The sequence below is a fragment of the Anomalospiza imberbis genome, chromosome 3 (genome assembly GCF_031753505.1).
Source record: "Anomalospiza imberbis isolate Cuckoo-Finch-1a 21T00152 chromosome 3, ASM3175350v1, whole genome shotgun sequence".
Classification (NCBI taxonomy): domain Eukaryota; kingdom Metazoa; phylum Chordata; class Aves; order Passeriformes; family Viduidae; genus Anomalospiza; species Anomalospiza imberbis.
The window spans coordinates 93,272,857-93,292,838 of NC_089683.1; the positions used below are offsets into that span (position 1 = coordinate 93,272,857).

The window sequence follows — 19,982 nt, forward strand, 5'->3', positions numbered from 1 at the left end:
AGCCCTGCAAGTGTCAGCCATCATTCCCCAGTGCCCTTCTGACATACAGGTAATGTTTTCTTCTCAAAAACTTTTATATTGGTTTTGCACAATACAAACAGCTGTTGAAAACAGAGGAGTGCTGGTCTGATGTGCCTTATTTCCACAGCCAGCTCCAGCTTCCTCTTTTTGTCCCTGGTGTACCAGCAGAAGCCACAACCCAGGAGTGCTCTCCTTCTCCACAAAGACATCAAGAACTGATGGTGAGTGGAGAAAATCTTTCTGTGTTTGTGGAAGAAGAAAAACACCTCTGGTACTCTGTGCACAGGCAGTGCTGCGGCAGCTGGTCATGCTCTCTACATTCATCAGCAAACCACAGTACATGTGCACAGCATAGTCTTGAGATCCATTTGATAAATGATTGTGTCCTTATTTCCAATAGATACACCTGTTCTTGTCAGGAAAACCTGACCATGAGGTTCGGATGATTTATTCACTTGTGTGAGCTATGAATTGAAAAATATTTCTTACAGTATAACATACAGGACTAGTAATTTTCTCTGGACAACACAGGACTACATAAGACATGAAATCCTGAGATGGATAGATGTTAGACCTCTCTAATTCAAGGTTTCTGGTGAACCTGGTGAGAAAGAGGTGATTTGGCAATCCCCATAGATGTCCATCCTTTTCAAAGCCTAAGTATCAAGTGCAGTCTGTACAACTTCTCCAGCGGTAACAGACATGCAGTTTCACTCTACTCCACATGCAGTCTGTGGTTGATTCCTATTTTTACATCTTTATGGGGTTACACAGTCCATTCAACCTGAGATGAAAACGGTACCCTAATTCTGTGGACATGACTTTACTGGTCTGCCATCCCAGGTACAGCCCTTTCACACAAGCACTAGAACGGTGTATTTTATATGCCCACAAAAATAGAACACTGAGCCACCAAGAAGTTTCTGGCTTGTGTTACCTGAACAATTTTGTATATTTTAAGTCATCATCATCTACTTCTTCCAGATCTCACTTCTATTTCTCAGCTTCAATAGGCTCTTAACAACAAAATGATGCTCAATAAAAATAGAATCTTTGGCAAGACTTCGGCAGGTAGGTTCATTTTCATTTCAATTTTAGCCATATCTTCAAATGGATCAATTGTCTGAGTTATTATCAGAAGGAAGTTGCCCTGGACTTGAGAATGCCACAATTTCCAGGGAGTTCTTGTGTTTTGGAAGGTCCTAAACTGAAAAACTTTAGCTAAGATGGGAAATCCTAGCATAATTGAGGATTTTGACTCCATCCTAATGCCTAAAGGACCACCACAGACAACCAGTTCTAGGCTCACAGGGCTGTTATCATCTGCTTTTTTTCTAATAAGCAAGGTAAGCGAAGACCCTCACAGTTCCCCTTCCTGTATCTGGCGAAGCAGCAAGAAAAGAGTTCTTGCCATCCCCACAAGGTGCTTTAAAAAAAAAAAAAATCAATATCCATGTGAATCAAGTAACTTGCTGAATGATTCATGGCTGTCATATCTGAACAAAAAATTACCTTGTCAATGTACAGAAAAAAAACCAATTATGCTGCAGATGTTTAGAGCAAAATGCCTGAGTATTATGGAATCTGAACCTTTAATGGATGACAGACTTGCTGCCTCTCCTTAACATTGGGAGAAAAAAAAAATATATCTTTGGTGGCATAGCACCAGCCTTTGCAAAGAGGGTAAAAATAACAAGCAGCACAAGAGACAGGAATCCAACACATTAGATAATCTGTGATGAGAACTCTACGAGTAAAGAAGATAATACCAAACTAGTTAACTAAAAAATCCCCAACAAAACAGCCATTTACAGATCAAAAGAATACCTGCCTATGTTTTTCAAATTAAAAACCAACTGGAATGATAAGTATTTGCCATTTTAAAATAAGCAAAGAACCAGATACACAAGATGATCTGGATTTGCCCACCCTCTTAGACACATTGGGTTTTAACAGTTACAGAGTCCTGAAGCAAACACCCCACCGCTTTCATCTGGATTTGATGTTGCATTTGGCACAAAACTTTCATGTTCAGAAAGAGACTTGGCTTGACAGCAGATGGAGTATTCCATTAAAACATGAGTGGCAACATGTGCCCACCATCCCAGTCTAAAGCAGAAAACCACTTCTCAGGAATATCTGCCTAATCACAACATGCTCACACCAAGCTTACCCACAAAATATTTTTTCCTTACTCTTGTCCAAAATTGTTCTTCTTGATAAGTAAATTCTGTAACTAAAAAAATAAAAAATAAAATTAAAAAAAAAACCACTTCCCAGCCTCAAGAATTCATTTATCCAGAAAAGTGTATGGAAACACTAACAGCAAGAAGTGACTATTTCAGTTAAGGATAGCTAGGAAGAAGAGAAACTTTGTTCACTTTATTAAAAAAAAGATATGCGGTAATAGTAAAAAAAAAAAAAAAAAAAAAAAAAGATAAAACAGAGGGTACATTAATTATGATGGTTCTGTGGTTCTCCTGGATTTTTCAATTAGAAACCACTTTATTTACAGCTCTTGGCTCAGCAGCAGGCAATCCAATGAGAACATTTTTTATGGTGCAGTTTCTAATGCAAATAAAAGTAAAGGCAACCCTAGAGTGGTTTGCTAACTTATATAATGAGACAGGAAACAAATGGTACAAGTGAATAACGATCATGTCAAATGCATTCAGAAAGACCACAGGACTAAACTAATAAATTCTCTGACAAGTACATTTACCTCAAAGAACTATCTAACAAAGTTCTTCTTTCCCCTATAAATATATAAACACTTTCTCCTAAGATCTCATTTTAATAATAATTTAAATCTACATTCCACAAAAATACAAAGTTGAACCCATTCTCTCCACTCCCAAAACAAGAAGCGACCACTAGAGATAAAAATGTGTCTTTTCTGCTCAGAGAGATCATATTTACTGACTTCAACCAGACTGAAGAACAGTTCTAAGAGGTAAAGTTGGGGTCTGCCCAGGCACCCCTTTTGAACTATTTGCAGCAGCAGCAGCAGCACACAGGGAGGTGAAAGGAAGTGTAGGGAAACCCCTGTGGTTTCTTCCACAAAATCCATATGTGCACACAAGCAGGCAACATGCAACTTAATTCTCCCCCCAAAATGGCTGAAACGTCTCCCTGAAACCAGGGCAGGTTCAGCAAGGACTGAACTCACATGTTCAAGCCACCAACTCAAGTTTGCCACCACAATCCTTTTGGTGACAGGGCTGAGGTGCAGCCCCTTACAGGTGGCACTACTCCCTCCTCAGATGCCAACAGCCTGGGCTGGAGTGACACCACCCTCACCCTTTTACCCCTCAGTTCACAGTTTACAGCCAGAAACCACCAACCCCAGTAATGAACAGCAGATCTGCCTGCTCAAAGGGCTCAAACAGACTCAGACCACATTATTTCTTCCAGTTTCCCCTTCACAGAGGACCTCATCCAGCAGCCTTGTCCAACTTGTTATGCTTTTATTCAATATGTAACATCACAGAGGAAAATTCCTACAGTAATTTCTAATTTAATTTTTAAAATGGAAACAAAATAAATTTTGCCTGGTTTAACAGCACTTTTCCTAATTGTGCCAGATAAAGAATTTTCCATCTTTTCAAACTGACATGGTTGTGTCAAACACTTGCATGCTCTCTCAAAAGATACTCCCCTCCCTGGCTTGTTGGTTCATTTAGGAAAGAACCACCTACATTTTGGGCTACCATTTGACAGAACACATTGAAGGAGTTTCTAATACATAGAAAATGCCTATCAGCAGCATCTGTCAGCAGAGCAGGAGGGATCTACCTGTATATAGATACTCATAAGCTAGTGAGCACTTCAGTGAAAGCAGTAAGAGATATGTGTTACTTTCTGCAACCCATCTGACTACAGGACTACAGTTTCAATCTGTATTTTGCTCTTAACCCGGAGAAGATTCTAGAGACGATCTCGTATTGCTGTCATTTACAAAGGCCTGCATTTAGAAGAGCGAGAAATGCAGATCTTTATTTCTTTAAGATGTAGCATTCCTTCAAGTCTGTAAAAAACACTTTGCACTGGGAAAACTATTTAAACAGGCCTTCCAACCAATGCCTTCATTGTCACCCTCCAAAGATGCCCTATCTGATAACTGTGGGTACAATTGTACAACTGATACCACCAACAGCTTGGCTGGATCATGTCTCCAGGTTTCCTCTACAGCCGGTATAAAAAAGGAGAAAACAAAAAAAAAAGAAAATACCAGGAAATGTTTCTAGAAGAGAATGTTACCAGAGCACTGGAATTCAGTTTCTGCTGAGCTGCCCTAAAGAAAAGACCCTTTGTCTCTACTGATTGCAAGGACAAGTCAGTTGTGTAAGGAAATTAGCTGATCCAATCAGAAGAATAAACTTAGGACAACTTAGAGCATTCCACTATTGATACTTCTGTCTTTTGAAGTAAACTGCAACAGCAGTACCTTCAGTTAAGCCTTTTTTACAGCCATCTATTATCAGTGTATTAAGGACATCATCTCATTGGCTCAGGGGCTCCAGCATGTTGTTAATGAAGACAAGGTTACAGGAAAGCAGGCTGTGATGAGGCAGATGCAAGTGGTACAAAACACAGAGGAGGGAAAACTCTGCCAGGCAAACATCAAAGATCCAATACTTTCCTGCTGTTATGCTACAGATGAACCACAAGAGAGCCACCTCTGGAATTGTATTTAACACTAAAACACACCAAACCCACCCACCCACCCAGCTGAAAGCCCCCAAACACACAGAGCTGCCCTCCCACAGCAAACCACCTCAAGAAGTGCCTCCATGGGTGAACGGAACGTACCGAAGCGCTGCGCGTGCTACCAGGCCAGCGCGGCAGCAAATGCCGCGGCACGCAGCGAGTGCCCCAGGTGCACCACGGAGCCCTTCCCACCGGACAGCATCGTGAGGAAAAAATTTTATCGGGATCTCAGCAGCCCTTAAAGCTGCTGTCGTGTCTGAAAAAAAAAAAAAAATCCTAACGCACAGAACCACTCCCACAAAAAAGGGATTGAGCTTGCTCTTATATAAGTATGTATATTATTTAACACTCAAAACCAACAGTTCCATCACATCTATGCAGAACCAGACGCGGTGAAGAGCTGAGAGTGGAAAAAAAACAAAGCAATTTCTACTCTATTGTATCCATCCATTTTGTTTGTTTGTCTCAGGGCAAGTCAAGGGCCCTCAACACAGTGCAGAACAAGGACCACTATCTGTTTTCTTTTTCTTCCTTTGCTGTCGCACAGGGTGACTGATGCAAGTAGGTGCAAGTATAATTCACACAGTATTTGCATCTATTAGCTGTTATCTCCTAGGACATTATCTTTTGGATCTGGGAAAAAGTGATTACAAAACACCTTAAAGGAGATAAACAAATGCAAACCATGATCTTGAGGCGAGCAATTGTTTCTGCTTTTGCGGTCACCTGGACAAGTTTTGCTCTTCCTTAGATTAAACAAACACACACCGCCAAGATGCAAGCGTTGCTTCTGAGGTAGATGTGAAAAAGAAGGCCTAGGTGACAAAAATAACTTTCAAATAGATGTTAGTATATTCACATTGCACAGAACATAAAAGGAGGCAGGAAGCAGGGGAGGGAAGTGTCTCTCTCATATCATATTTAAGTGACAGTACAAGTAGCAGTGACTTTTTTTCCCTGAACTGCTCACAGATATGGGACCATTGCATAATCTTCAATGATCTTGTAAATTCTATTCACATCTTTTCTGAACATTACAGGAATTCACAGAATTAAGAGCAAAAATAATGATTTTCTTTCCCTCACTGATCACTCAAAAGAAACAGATGCAAAATGGAGCAAGTTTTCCTGTTAAAAAAGCTTTGTCCTACTTTATGGACGAGTTATTCCTACCTCTAACAAACTCCCCTCACACAGAATATTATGTAGTGCTAAGAACCTCCTCCAGTCACCAGCCATGTTTTGCACAGTAGGTATAAACAAGCTGGTTTATTGCAAACAGAAATCCATACACGTGCAGAGGAGTGCTAGAGCTGCCTCATGGAAGCAGGTATGCCTGTGTATCCCAAGCTTAAACTCACCTGGGTAAGTAGCACTGGGAAAGGACACCCAAAAGAAGGGAGAAGAGGAACAACTTGGTGTAGAACTGGAAGAAAGAGGGTGAAAGAAATGAATGCATACATTTTTGAAATTTTGCCCTAGTAAAATCTTGGAGGAAGAAGAATTTCAAATGACATTTCTAAAGATACAGGGATAAAAATCTCTAGAGATGCAATGTGAAAAGTTATTTAAAACAAGAACAAATTTAATTTGATAGTCAGCCTTTCAGTCAACCTATTTTCTGCACTCCAGTGAGAGCAACAGGGGAAAAATATTTAAATCTTATGAAGTAATATGGAGAAAGGCATTTTTCGTTTCAAAATATATTATAATTAAAAACACATAGAAAATATCCTTCAAGGTTACCAACTCTCAGTGGCATCTTAGATGGTCTGCATGACAAGTATGTATCCAATAAGCAAGTAATTCAGTGTCAACAATATAAAGACAAAAGCAAGTCAGATTCAATTTTACTTGAAGATACGGCTTTCTAAAATGCCACAGAGAAAAGAAAGGCATTCCTGCAGTGAAGAGACAGTTGGGGCTTTGCATGGCATACTCAAGAGCAGCAACATATAGCTTCTGTTATATCAAAAACCTTGAACCTTTTCCAAAATGTCCTTGTTCTCTGACTTTTCTTCTACCTGATGTCTTTCGTTTTTCATTACATTTCTGATGGTTCCTCACAGTTTCACAACACCATCCCAGAGGACTTTTTAAAAATAAACCCAGAATTAGAATCAACATACTCCTTAGTCCATGTCCAGGCCCCTCTGCTATTTTTCATATCAGTACTGCCTTACCCCATGCAGTCCCTGCAGCAGAAGCAACCTGTGCTGTCCACCCAGCTGCACTACTCAGTTTGTATTCCTGTAAATATCCAGCTCAAGAGAAAGAATGATTTCCATTTGAATTTAACTTCCTCTGAAGTGCCTGACATGTCCTTCACAATCAGTTTTCTTTACCTGGTCAACAGTATTCTACTATAATCTATTGTGCAAGTTTCTGAACCTAACTTTAAGAAACCTAAGGGGCCATGAAATGCACCAATCACATTGATGTGTTTTCCTGATTCAAGCTATAGACAGGAACAAAATGCCTAGAAATGCCTTAGTTCACTATCCTGCAGAGTTTGGAAGAAACTTCCTTGCAATTTTGTAGAAAAGCACACTGCAACTTTTCCGCTCAAGTAATTAGCAATTTAGAAATAACATGCACTGGAAAAGTATTTTTGAACACACAGGAAAGTACATGGTAAAAGCATGATACTTCCGTGATTTCTGAAATGAAATTCAGCATCAGACAGTTTCAAGTCAGATCAGATTACTGTGTCTCCTCCACAATTTTACCCCCTTACACCACAGGCTTCCACGGCAGAGCTCGCGGTGCTGTTTGGCTGTACAGATGTGTGTGTGCATCCCTGCACATCTGCCTAGCATCATTTTCAAAGTGTCTCTGAGGAGGCATATTTACTTTTTCCTCAGGGGAAAGCCATGGACTGGAAAGAATAAGCTCTTGCAGCATTAAGTTATTTAATACTTCAATGGTGTAACAGATTAAAAAAACCAAACATAAACTGAAACTTACACAAAGACCTTTTCTTGCAGTGGTTTTAAGGCAGAACCAAAATTCATTTACGTCAATGAAGTCCTGAAAGTGAAATCTACATAACTGGGTCAGAAACTGTGTCCTGGGGAGAAGAGCTGTTATTCCTTAACTCCTGAGCTTCAGAAAAACTTTAGGACAGTTTCTTTGTAATGTTTCCTTCAACAGATGTCAAATCATCTTCAGATATTGCCATCTTTCCCTAACCCAAACAGAACTGCAAAGGGGAACCGAACCCCTGCTAACAACCACAGATGCTGGGAGATCAGTAGTGTGAGTTACAAAGGCTCCCCACCACTTGCCTTTGCAGCATCAACTTTAAAAAGATAAACTGGCATTACTGGGTAAACTTAGTTCTAGTCAAAGCCTGGCAAACTCCACATGACAGGCAGGACAGAAAAACACATTTACAAGCCAGGGCAAAACAGCATCTGTGCTAAACACCACAAGGATCGAGGTCTCTACCTTGACAGCAGAGTAACAGCACTCAGTGGGCTCGTGGCAAGATGGAAGAAGTGTGACATTTCTTGAGGGTTCCAATATTTTTATAAGACATTTAAAACACAGAGAGATGTCATGGCTTCGAGTGATATGTATGGAACAAGGCAGGGGAGGAAAAGCTGAGGGACTTGGTACAAAAATCAAATAGCACTCGCCCTGCCCCAACACCCAAAAAACCCCAACCGCAGTTTTCCTTCAGGTAGAAAATAATGAAGCAGGGCAATTTCAAACTATTTCAAGTGACAGTAAGGCACAAAGAGCTCTCTGCATTGAAAACAAAATGAGCCTATGCAAAGATTTAGGATGTAACAGAAAACAAGGCAAACAAAGGCTGGAGCAAGAGTGTCCTGAAGGTGGAAGAGCGATGGACTTGGTGCACACAGCTCTAGTATTTCTGACAAAATACAATTTTCCAAGCCTAGTTTCTCCAACAGATAAACACTTCCATACTTTTCCCTTTGCTGTTAATGAGTACTTTTGGCTTGTTAACCTAAGTATGGCTTCAAAGAGGCTGGGAATTGCATTTGAAACAATATTTGAAAAAATCCTTTTATGTTACTAAGAAAATTGAGGCTTATTAGGGAGAGCATGCATGTAGATTTGAAAGCAGCAGAGAGACACAGAAAATACATGTGAACAAAACAAACAGCTTTCCAAAGAAAGGGTCAAGGGAGGGATGCCCTCAGCTCTGTACCAGGATAGCTGTGTATCATATACTCTTGAATGAACTGAAAAACAGGAAGGCAACACCTTCTCTCCCTTCCCCACCAAAAATCTGAACAGCTAAAATCCCACAGATGACAAAATGTACAGTTGTTCAAAACCAGAGAACACTGGAAAGAATTCCAGATGAACCATGCAAGGCCAGACCAAGGGACAAATTAAATCCGCTGCAGATCAATAAAAAGCAAAGTGCATTTAAATGAAAAATGTGAAGCGCTCAAAACTGATTGTTGGGTTTAACAGTTCTGGAGTAACTCGGTATTTGAATCAAATGTTTAGCAAATAAAGGAAACACACTGCTAGATATACAAGGATACAACTTAGAAATATTTTTTTTTTCCATTTTCAAGACTAAAGCATTCACATGATTATCTAAAGGATAAGACGTACAAGACTGTTGTGCCACAGCATAAATCAGAAGCGTATTCTCCATCAGAGTGCTGTGTTCAGCTCTTATCATCTGATCTCTTCTTGAGATAGCAGATGTAGTAAAAGCCTCAGAAAATGGGGACAAGAATAATTTGGAACAAAGACAGAGAAGGAAATGGAGAAGCTCGAAGCAACCACACTAATGGGAGATGGATAAACTATTGAGGATGTAAAAAAAAGGAATTCTGGTAAAGACAACAGTGCTCCTATGCGCTCTTGTCATGCAGAAGCAAAGGCATTTTTTAAACAGCAATACATTTAGAGCTGCAAAAAGGAAACGTGTGTTTTTTTAATTGGTTTGGTTCTGTGGCAGTGCTCTGTTGATCTAGTTTATTTTGTTTACATTCAACATTCGATTCAATTATATTCAACAGTATTTTGCCACAAGCTACTACGAAGATCTCCGCAAGATTCAGAGAAAGACTAGAATATTATGAAAACTACTAATCTACTTTAGGTAGGGAAAATATCAGAAATACCAATCTGTCCTTTATATTTACAGGAATTAAGATTTTTATGGTACAGGATGAAAATGACAGAAATTACAGAATTTCCCCTTTGGGCCTGGAACACAACCACTTACCTTAGAACAAGGGACATATTAAGAGTGTTGGATATGGCCCTGGCAAACAGCAGGCAAAGGACATGCACACAGGTTGCAGAACTGGTCTATTAAGACACCTAATAATCCTCTGCAGAGAGGTATGTCCACACAGTAAGGCAGAGGAATCTGGGAGCAGAAGAACACGTAAAGCTTTGCCACAAGGCTTTCATCCCAGGAATGCTACGTGCAGGGTACTTGTATGCTCTGCTCAGAAGTGGCCCTTGCAACATTTGGAACAAGAAACTGCGCTGATTTCTCACCACAGAGGGCTGACACACTGAAGAAGCTGCTGGGTTGCATCAGGGCAGTGCCATCACAATGGTTTGGCACAAACTATGTCCTTCAGACCCCATGCCTTGGCAGTGTTCAGAGAAGTGCTCGTACGCAAGGTATTTACAACAGGAGCAAGGTATGTTTGTCCATAGTACTACAGTGTACACTCCTCACCAACTTCTTCCTGAGCGTATGAGCCCTGTGCTATGCATGACAGCATGAGGTATTTTTTTTTATATCTAGAAACCACCCCAGAACTAGGTTAGCCTGGCAGGCTTGCAGCACTTCATTTACATATGAGTCAATCCTTCTGCAATACAAACATTAGTGATGCATACCCCACTGTCCTTCTATTTATATTCACTATTTCACCTGCAGGCATCCCGAGTTAATTAAACAAATCAATCCCATTGAGATAATTGTGTCTCAAGCAAATTAACACAATTAGCCTTATAAAAAGAAAATCTAAGCACTACTATATTTCTTCATATAAATCATGTGCTTGTTCCTCCAACTCTAGGTTTGTGGCTATCTAGGAATCTGCATTAAAATGAAAAGTATGACACACCAAACTGGCTGATGTGCGACTGTTACAGCCAACAGCCGCTCTGTTTGCATCACTCACATCTCTGAAATCCGAGATGCCCATCAGAAATAATTGCTCTTTAAAAAGAAAAAAGTAAGGAAGGATCCCACTGCAGTGGACACTTCACAGCTTTGAGACAGCCTCTGCTCCAAAACAGTACATTACCTTGACATTGACAACCAGGGTGAGATAGTTAATTGGATATACCAGGGGTTTGAGGCACTTTTAATTCTTTCTTCTCTGGTCAGGTTTACAGAAACCCCTCTGGAACAAAGCTGAAGTTCTACAAATGACATCTTGGTACCCATACTTTTTCAGAGACCTGTGCCTCCAGCCCTAAAATGTAAAAAAACTGCCATGGCAGTTGAACAGACACCATCATTTTTGGCCACCTGCTGTGTTTTCAGTGAATTTTTTTCCTAAGGCAATCTCAGAGTAATCCAGCATACTTGAACCTCCCCAGTCACAGCCCATCCTATATCCAAGACTTCGACCACCTTGCAGCAGTGTCACCAAGGCAGGGGCTGGTGTCCTTCACTACCACTCCTGGTGACAGAAGAGGCCACAACTTTTGGCTGAAAGCTGGAGATTTCTCCAAGATAATGCAGGAACACTGAGCAAGAACTACTTTGTCAAAGCCTGCAAGGAAAAGCGATGAGAAGTGATCAGCAACCTACGATTAAAAATGGAAAACTTAAGAGGTTAGTGTGCAAAACCACAACCTTGTGAGCTGAAGCACCTAACCAAGGCCACTCTTTCAAGAGACGGTAAAACATCCTCGCAGCACATTCGCCATGCTCTGGACCAAGGCATGGGATGGTTTTGCTGCCTCTTTCCACGTGAGCCTGCAAGCAGCAAGGCTTGCTTGAATGCAGGAGACTCCACTTCCCAGCTGTGAGAAGCTGCTGAGCAGAGGCAGATGAGGCTGTGTGTGAGCATGCAGGAGAGGCAGAAAGCAAGATGCTAACGGAGCTCCCCAGTGATAACAGTGCTCTCCTGTGTCCCTGCAGATGATTCAGGGAGGCCCAGCCGCTCCTCCCCTGTGCCTCCCGCTGGCTGCTAAGCAACTGCAGCAGCACACGGGGCCAGGCAGGCACCCAGCGATAACTTCTCGTTTTGAGCGAGTTCAAAAGGCTTACAACAGTACATTAGCTGCAAAACTGGTCACTGGTACTGAGTTCCTGAGAGTCATTATGGGGCAGAGAGAAGAAAGGGAAGAGAAGTGATGGGGGGATGAGGAGAGGACAGCAGGGGACCAGGCTCGCACCAAGGAAGGGTATGCAGAAGATAATTTAATGGAAGGCTCCCCATCTTTTTTGGAAGTTGAAAATACCATATTCCTTTATTTTCTTTAGTATCCCAAATCTAAAGCATTTTTCCCTCTTGGCACACTTCTCATCCATGTGGCACTGTAACCAACAAATCACACTGGCTCAGCAGATGTGGGTAAGATGGTAATGGAGCTGCTCCATTTGCAGTCACTCCAAACACGCTTCCACATCATGTTGACCATACACAGCCATCCCCCACTTGGCCCAGGGATCCGCTGCACATCTGCCCTGCAGAGGTCCCAGCCTTGACCCCAGGCAGCTGCCCCTTCACTGAGATAGCACAATCCAACTGTGCACCACACAGAAAACCAGGTTACTGAAATGGGCTGCTGACAAACTGGCCTTTCCCTTGTGGAAAATTATTTTTCCAACTGGGATCTTTTCACTGGCTTGGTTCACCAGAGAGCTGCACAAGTCAGTTGGTCAGCACAGGTAATGCCAACCCCTTCAGCCACCCACTGGTGATGAATCTCAAGTACCCCAATGTGGCAGCACAGAAAAGCAAGAGAAAATTTTATCCCCCAAGTCACATATTGGGCCAAACAGGTATTCATCCCACATTTCTCGTTCCACCATTCAGAACTGTACACTGTACTTAGCATTTTCATTATCCCCACAAACTACCAGCATTACCAGAAACTAGTTCTTATTAATTAAAAAAATAATAATTTTTAAAAAATTACTACTGTCTTACAAAATACATTCTCTTCAGGAACGTTAGAAGAAGCAAACTTAATTTATGAGGTACATAAGTCTTTCACTAACTTCATTTTACAGAACACAAATATCAGACTGTTTACTTATAAAGGTACCTACTAAATATAAAGTGAACTTAATGCCATATCAACTCACAAGAAACAGTACAAACTTCTACATATATATCCATCCATATATCATTTAGGAGTCAGGACAGATAACATATAGCAGGAATACAAAGATACTTTATTACAGGACAGCCTGGGAAAAGGGATAGCTATCTTATCATAAAGTGTATTTAGAAAACTAGTTCTAAGACACAGGATCCACAGACACAGATGTCCTGTCATAAAGAATTCATTATTTACAAATATACTACAGAACCCTCCATTTGCAATGAAGTACCATAAATAATTCACACCTAATACGTGTCAGAAGTGAAGGCAGCAGCATTTTCTCCACCATCCTCAGGGAGCTTCCCATATTCAGTGAAACAGAGCTCTGCTGTAACATCACAAATGCAGTGAGAACATTGGATTGTCATTAAAACACAAAACTTCATTCCCCATCAAAGGCTTCTCCACCAACACAATACAGGCTATATTAATGTATCTTATTTCTCCAGATAGAGTCTTCTACACAACGCATTGCTACTGTGCGGACAAGATGTACAATTCTTTTGCTTTTAAATTGCATGTATGAATTTTATTTTCACCCCTGTGAATAATATGGAACTGCCACCTTGCATCCATTGCCCAGGTGCTGCAGTGTTGCACATCTTGACCTCCAGCCTGTGTCCCCTACTCCAACCCAAAGAGACGCATCCAGAGGCAGGCAGGCAACTCAGCTAGTGTTGATCTCCCTCTCCCTGTGGAACACATGGCAACACATGTGTTGCCAGAAAAAAAAGTGTGCCAGAAGTTTGAAACAGAGATGGAAACCCCTCTCTATCAGAATAGATTAACACAGATTTTATTTTATATGGATGAACAAAGAGTCACCAGGAAAAGAAAAACAATCTGTTGTTACTGATACGGAGTGAATCTGGAAAACCAACCTAATGATGGAAGCTCCCTCCTGTGCAAATTTCCCTACTTCCCAGCAGATGAAACAAAAATTGAATAAAACCCTTGATCATAAGTTCATCGTCCCCTCTATTCTGCTTGTCCCATTCTTTTCTCCAGCTGGATACCTGCACCCATGTAAAACGTGACTTATCTGACTCCTTTAATCTTCCTCAAAGAAACAAACCAAAAAACTCCACACCCTCAACTATTAAATAAAAAACCCCAAAGCCCTCAAGATTCCCTGATATCTAGCTACAGAGCCACTCTCCATCATGGATGGGTGGACAGGACTTGAATTCTCTTTTCTCCCTTCTGAGTCACAAATCAAAACCCAGCAGATTAAACAAAGAGAGGAAAGAAACAACAAACTAAGAAAAGCTTACCAGCCTCCTAGAGATGACTCTCAGGAGATCAGAAATACTCCATCTCCCAACCAGGAGATTGGGCTGGTACAGTATTGCACAGCATCACCTCCCACAGATGTGGAAAACAGAAGAGACCATTGCAATCACCAGTCTGACCTTCCACCCAAGGTGTGCCACAGACCTACATGCAGATACATGGCTTGCCATAAACATACACACCGCAATTCCCTCCCTTGCTAAAAACACGTAGTCTAATTCCCAGGCAAGTGATTAGGACCCTGTCACGTCCAAAGGGAGCTGTTTTAGCAAATAATTTATTCTGTTCAATAATTTGTGTGCTACAAGTACCCAGATTCTTCTGGTTTCAACTTTCAGCTATGCAATCTCATTACACCTCCTCCTACTAAACTCAAGAGTTTTGTACTTTTTTCTTCTATAGATATTTGCAAAATACAACTCATCCACTTCACTTGACGCAAGCATGCAGAGATTTTTTATTTAGAAAAGAAAAGTCTAACAGTAAAACAGGTTTTCCAACTGTAATCAATCTCTCAGCTTTCTGCAGGCATGTAAGAATTGGACTCTGTATTCCAGTAATGATCCTGTGCCATCACACACTGGTAAAACATTATATGCTCCTAGAAGACACGCTTGGCTTTTGCATCCAAGAAACATATCCAGTCTTTCAGCAGTGCTGCAAGGCCTCTGTGTTTTGTTAGCTTCTTCCCATCACCCCATAACGTACCCCTGCATAACGTACAGAGTTGGACTGCCCTGTGCTAACATTCAGACTACTCAAATAAGCCCACCCCAAAAGGAAATTAACTCCCTGTGTGACAGAGGATGTATCTGCCATATCCCTGATTTTTGATGGCGTTTTTAAATTTAGAAAGAAATAGCTTTGTTCAGTATAATTACCAGTGACCTTGAAATATAACTACCTCAGTTCTACCAACTAAAGGCTGTTACTTCTCCCTTTTCTTTCCAAGAAATCACATTGCCTCATCATCTGTTCATACTCACTACATTAATTCTCTATTTGCTGCATATATGTGGACATACTTAAATGTGATGGAAGTCCCAGCATCAAGTCTGTTCTTCTCTGCAGAAAAGCACTGAACAGCACCGAGTACATATTTGATGTCCTCTCAAGCAACAGTACACAACAGTTCAGTATATTGTTGTGTGCTGGTCCATTCTGGGCACTGGATACATCATTTTTAGATGTGACCACCACTTTCCCCCTACAGAAAAACTTAACGAGTTAAAACATATCCTGGTTAAGTCAGTGCAGGATTGCAGTTTGTTGTTTTGTTTTTGTTTTGCTGTTTGGTTGGGTTTTTTCTTTATGTAGTATCTAATAAAGCATCAGCAACATTAACATTAGGGTTATTGGTTTACTTTATATTATGATGTTCCATTAGACAAGGGATAATACAATTGTAGGCTGGAAATTAACTATGGAAACATGTTGATATAGTTATATGAAGTCATGAAACTTTTTCAAATGCAGAAGTACTGCTTCTACAATACAGTTTAAACAAGTTAACTTATTTGAACTGTATATGCCTAATAAACTTTTGCTCTATGCTGTCATATGAGATACTCATTCTTCCAGAACAAAAAATATTTGTTTTGGTTTTTTAAATACAATAAAACATTTAATGACTTTAAAAAAAAAAAAAAAACATGTGGTTGAACTTGAGTCAGAACATAGTGCTGCTTCTGCTTTATGCCCAAAAAAGAGAATTCCTATCATCATTATTAAACAGCAGTAATATTTATAGACAAGAGTAGCAATTCAGTTGTACTGCTTTCGCTTTTTTAGAGTAAGAACACTTTATCTTTTAGACAAATGGCACCAGCATTGCAGTGGTGGAAAAGCAGAATGAAGGGGAGCACGGGCAAAAGAATCTGAACCCATCATCACAGCAGAGCCAGAGGTGGTAAGATCAGCTGATGTTACAGCGTGTATGAGAGGATTCCCTTTAAAAGAAGGATCTAGACTGAAGTGCTCAGTGCTGTTTTTCCTGTATGGATTTATTCCCAGAACAGGAATACAATGTAGACCTAAAGGTGTTCTCCCAGGCTAAACTTTAATAGGGCTTTAACTTTTTAACAAAGGTCAAAGAAATTTCAACACAACTCCTCAGATTAGTGTTGCCTAAGTAAAACATATGCAACCCTTTGTTGAACCCTAGCCCAACAGCAGAATTAATTACCAGAATTAATTACTAGCCACAAAGCCTTCCCTAGGATATTAGAACATATCTACAACAGCTCATTTAAAAATGAAATGTTTCATTTGCCATACCTAAAAAAGCATGGCCAACTTGTCCATCAGGAGAACACACTCTGACCATCATGCAGTTGTTCCTAAATAATCAAGCTGAGGACTCACTTCTCTGAATAAGTGGGTTTGGGTTTTTTTTAGTGTTTTGGCCTCCATCACAAAGTTAAAGCTATTTCCTCATTTCTGAGCATGCTAGTATCCAAGCAAGAAAGAGGCAGAACTTTCACTTCTCACCTGCTCACAGAAAGGTCATGCCTTACTGGTAACAACTCAGCTGAAATATGTCAAGAGGCTCCAGCCATCTGAGACAATGGGAATCTTTCCCATTCTCTGTGAGCTGGTTTCAAGCAAACCAAACCATTTTTGTAAGCCCACATGAAGCCTGCGGCAGAGGAGAACTGGAGCATGGGCAGAGACACTCTGAAGCTGGAGACAGGGCTGCAATGATTGTCCCACTATGAAGAATCCCTTCATCTCAGTGACACCAAGCAGCATGGATAAAGGCACTGCTGTACTTCTGGAAGAAATTCTTTCCTGTGAGGGTGGTGAGGCACTGGCACCAGCTGCCCAGAGAAGCTGTGGATGCCCCATCCCTGGAAGTGTTCAAGGCAAGGATGGATGGAGCTCTGAGCAGCCTGGTCGAGTGGGAGGTGTGCATCCCATGGCAGAGGGGCTGGAACGAGATGATCCCTAAGGTCCAACCCCAAACATTCTGTGATTCGATGAAAGCACAATCATTCTGTGGACATGCAAGTTAAAATGCTGCCAGTTGTTATTCTGCAGGCAGGTTGCACATCGGCCTTTATTTCAGCTTTTGAAGTATTATCCAAACACCAAAGTAGGCTGAAAGACTACTTGCAACTTCATATTTCTATCATAGGCTCCAGCCAGTCACTTTTCTTTTGTGGCTGTATGTATTTCCTATTTAAGAAAAGGACTACAGCAGTTCCTGGTTTGCCACATCTTCAAAGAGAGAGTTTGCGCAGCAGCTTCCTCTGCCCCGCATTACTCTGCACTGGTGAACACCCTCTTTCCTCTCAACCTGCTCAGAAATATGCTCAGCCACCTACAAAGCCAATTGGCAGACACAAGGTAACAAAATGAAGGATTTCCAAACCACATCCATGATGACAGCCCAAAGGACTTTTTGCTCCAAACCTAGGTTTCAATCCTCCCGTCTCCATCTGCACTTTCTATCTCTTTCAAAATAATGAGCAAACATTTCTCCAGCTTCACAAATCTGGCACAATTCACTTTTCTTGTCATTTAAGAGATACTATTAATACCAAATAGTTTGTGTGTAAGAACACTGTGCACTTTTGTAAAGCTTTATTCAAAGCATCCTGTGATCTTCCACTGAAAGCAGTAATTTAGTACTTTCACAATACTTCTGAGGCTTGTATTATAAATTGTCTCACACAGGTGGAAACCCTGAGGCTAAAGTGCTGTTGGGCTAACCACCAGAAATCCTCATGTCCTGTGTCCCCAAAATCTGTATTTCAGCATTTCTGGCCAACCCTTGCTCCAATGCTTCCTGCCCTGCACCCAACTTCAGATGTCATAGTCCCTTTCTTTCCCTACTGCCATGCCTATGGAGGTGTCTGGCAGAGCTTCCCAGACATTTTCTTCCCTCAAAGATTTCCTGAAATTAAGTAATTAAATGATTAAGGAAAAAGTTCATCACCTGCTAAGAAAACTATTTATACAAACCACATTCCCACCTACAGCAATCTGTATGGTTCTGTTTCCATGTCCCAGCCACACCGCCTGAACATGAAAAGCTCATGTTAACCCCTTCCAAATTAAAAGAATACTCTCAGGACCTGGTCTTTAAAAATTATTTCCCTGGATCAGCAAATATCATGTAAGACTCAATTTGTTTTAAACAGGAGAAAAGTAACATAGAAGGCCTATCTCTCACCTTCAACTATTCTTCAGGTGCTACTGTACAATTAAATAAAAGCGTACTTCTTTAATAAGAAGAAAATATACACATATATGAAAGAGGACAAGCAATCAAAAAGAGAATAACACTTTAATATTACATCAACAGCTAAAAACATAAGGAAATAATTTAAAATTTACTCAGTAGAGACACCAAAGCCATGCATGGAAAAAAGGCAGCCTATGCAAATGTGAATTTGTCTTGCATGACAAACAGCACAGGATCTCCCAACTGTATGTGACTCACTAGTGCCTAAAGAGTATTGCTTGCTTTGATTCTTGCACCAGGATTCATCAACATCTGGCCATACAGTCACCTTTCTTGTTTCAATAAAAGCACTTTAATAATTTAAGAGAATACCTTGTATTAACCAATATCACCAATGGTTTTGCTGAACAGTGGCCATTGCTACTTTCACTCAAACCTCATGTAATACCAGGTCTCACCAGAAACCAATGTCAGAACTTCATTATCCTCCAGATAATCCTTAACTACTGATCCTCCTGAAGGCTACATTAAACAAGAGTTCTCACCTCCTTTTGTGTCTTAAGTAATCAGAGCTACAAATAATTCAAGACTCACTCTTCATCAGGGTTATTCAGCGCATGCCATCTTATTCCTTTCATTCCCTCACACCACATCTGAAAACTAGAGAAGCAAGAACACGCCCTCATCTGGCTCCGACCCTCAAACCAGAGCTGAGGAACAACAGCTGCTCCCTGAGTTAGTGACACATGAAACACACATTTAAGAATTGCTAGAGATCATGCAAACATCCCTCAAGAGTTCTCCAACAATCTCTTGGTAGAAATGCCAAGTTTTCTAGGCAGCAAGGGCCATCCAAAAGATCATAAAAGGAAAAAGTTACACAGCAAGCTGCACAGCTATATCCCAGGCATGTTTTTCAATCAGTAAAAGATGGCTGGATATCTTTCTGGTATGGTGTCAAAAAGCTCTACTTCCTCTGAGCTTTGTTAGTGGGATTGATGGTATAACCAATTCAACTTCAGAGAATACTTCTAATGAAGACTTGATCACCTACCTCTCTTAAGGCTACTAAAGGGGATGATATTTTAAGCTGCAAGTCAGGAGAAGAAAGCAGATATAAAAAGGACAGAGATAATTTATTCTTCCAAGTTGTCTACTCAAGAAATCCAGAGGAAGTTTATGTGGTACACAATCAGGTCTACCCATTTCCCTGTCTTTTAACAGCACAGACAGGTAAGGGCCAGAATGTGCACTCTTCTCCTCTGTAGAGGAAATAGCATGCCATCATTAGAGTAACACCTAGCAATGCACAAGATCTAAGTGACACTAGTGACACTAAGTGCCACAAGATCTAAGTAACACTAGTATGTATTAGAGGTAAAATTCATCTGAGCCTATAACAGACAGACCAAATAGAGCATTCCCTGACCAGCAGAAGATGGCTTTCGTGGGAGGGTACCATCAC

At 40.8% G+C, this 19,982-nt stretch overlaps 1 protein-coding gene across 6 annotated transcripts in view; it reads right to left on the reverse strand.

Moving 5' to 3' along the window:
* TRERF1 (transcriptional regulating factor 1) overlaps positions 1-19,982 on the reverse strand; it is a 101,086-nt gene that overhangs the window by 44,178 nt on the left and 36,926 nt on the right. For 2 of the 6 annotated variants that reach the window (XM_068185803.1, XM_068185806.1), the window contains exon 3: positions 15,354-15,535. The exons of 3 other annotated variants lie outside the window; for them this stretch is intronic. The gene's annotated coding sequence lies outside the window, so the exon portion shown is untranslated. Of the gene's footprint in view, positions 1-6,092; positions 6,158-15,353; positions 15,536-19,982 lie in introns of all 6 variants that reach the window. One more of the 6 variants, XM_068185805.1, reaches the window with a different exon arrangement.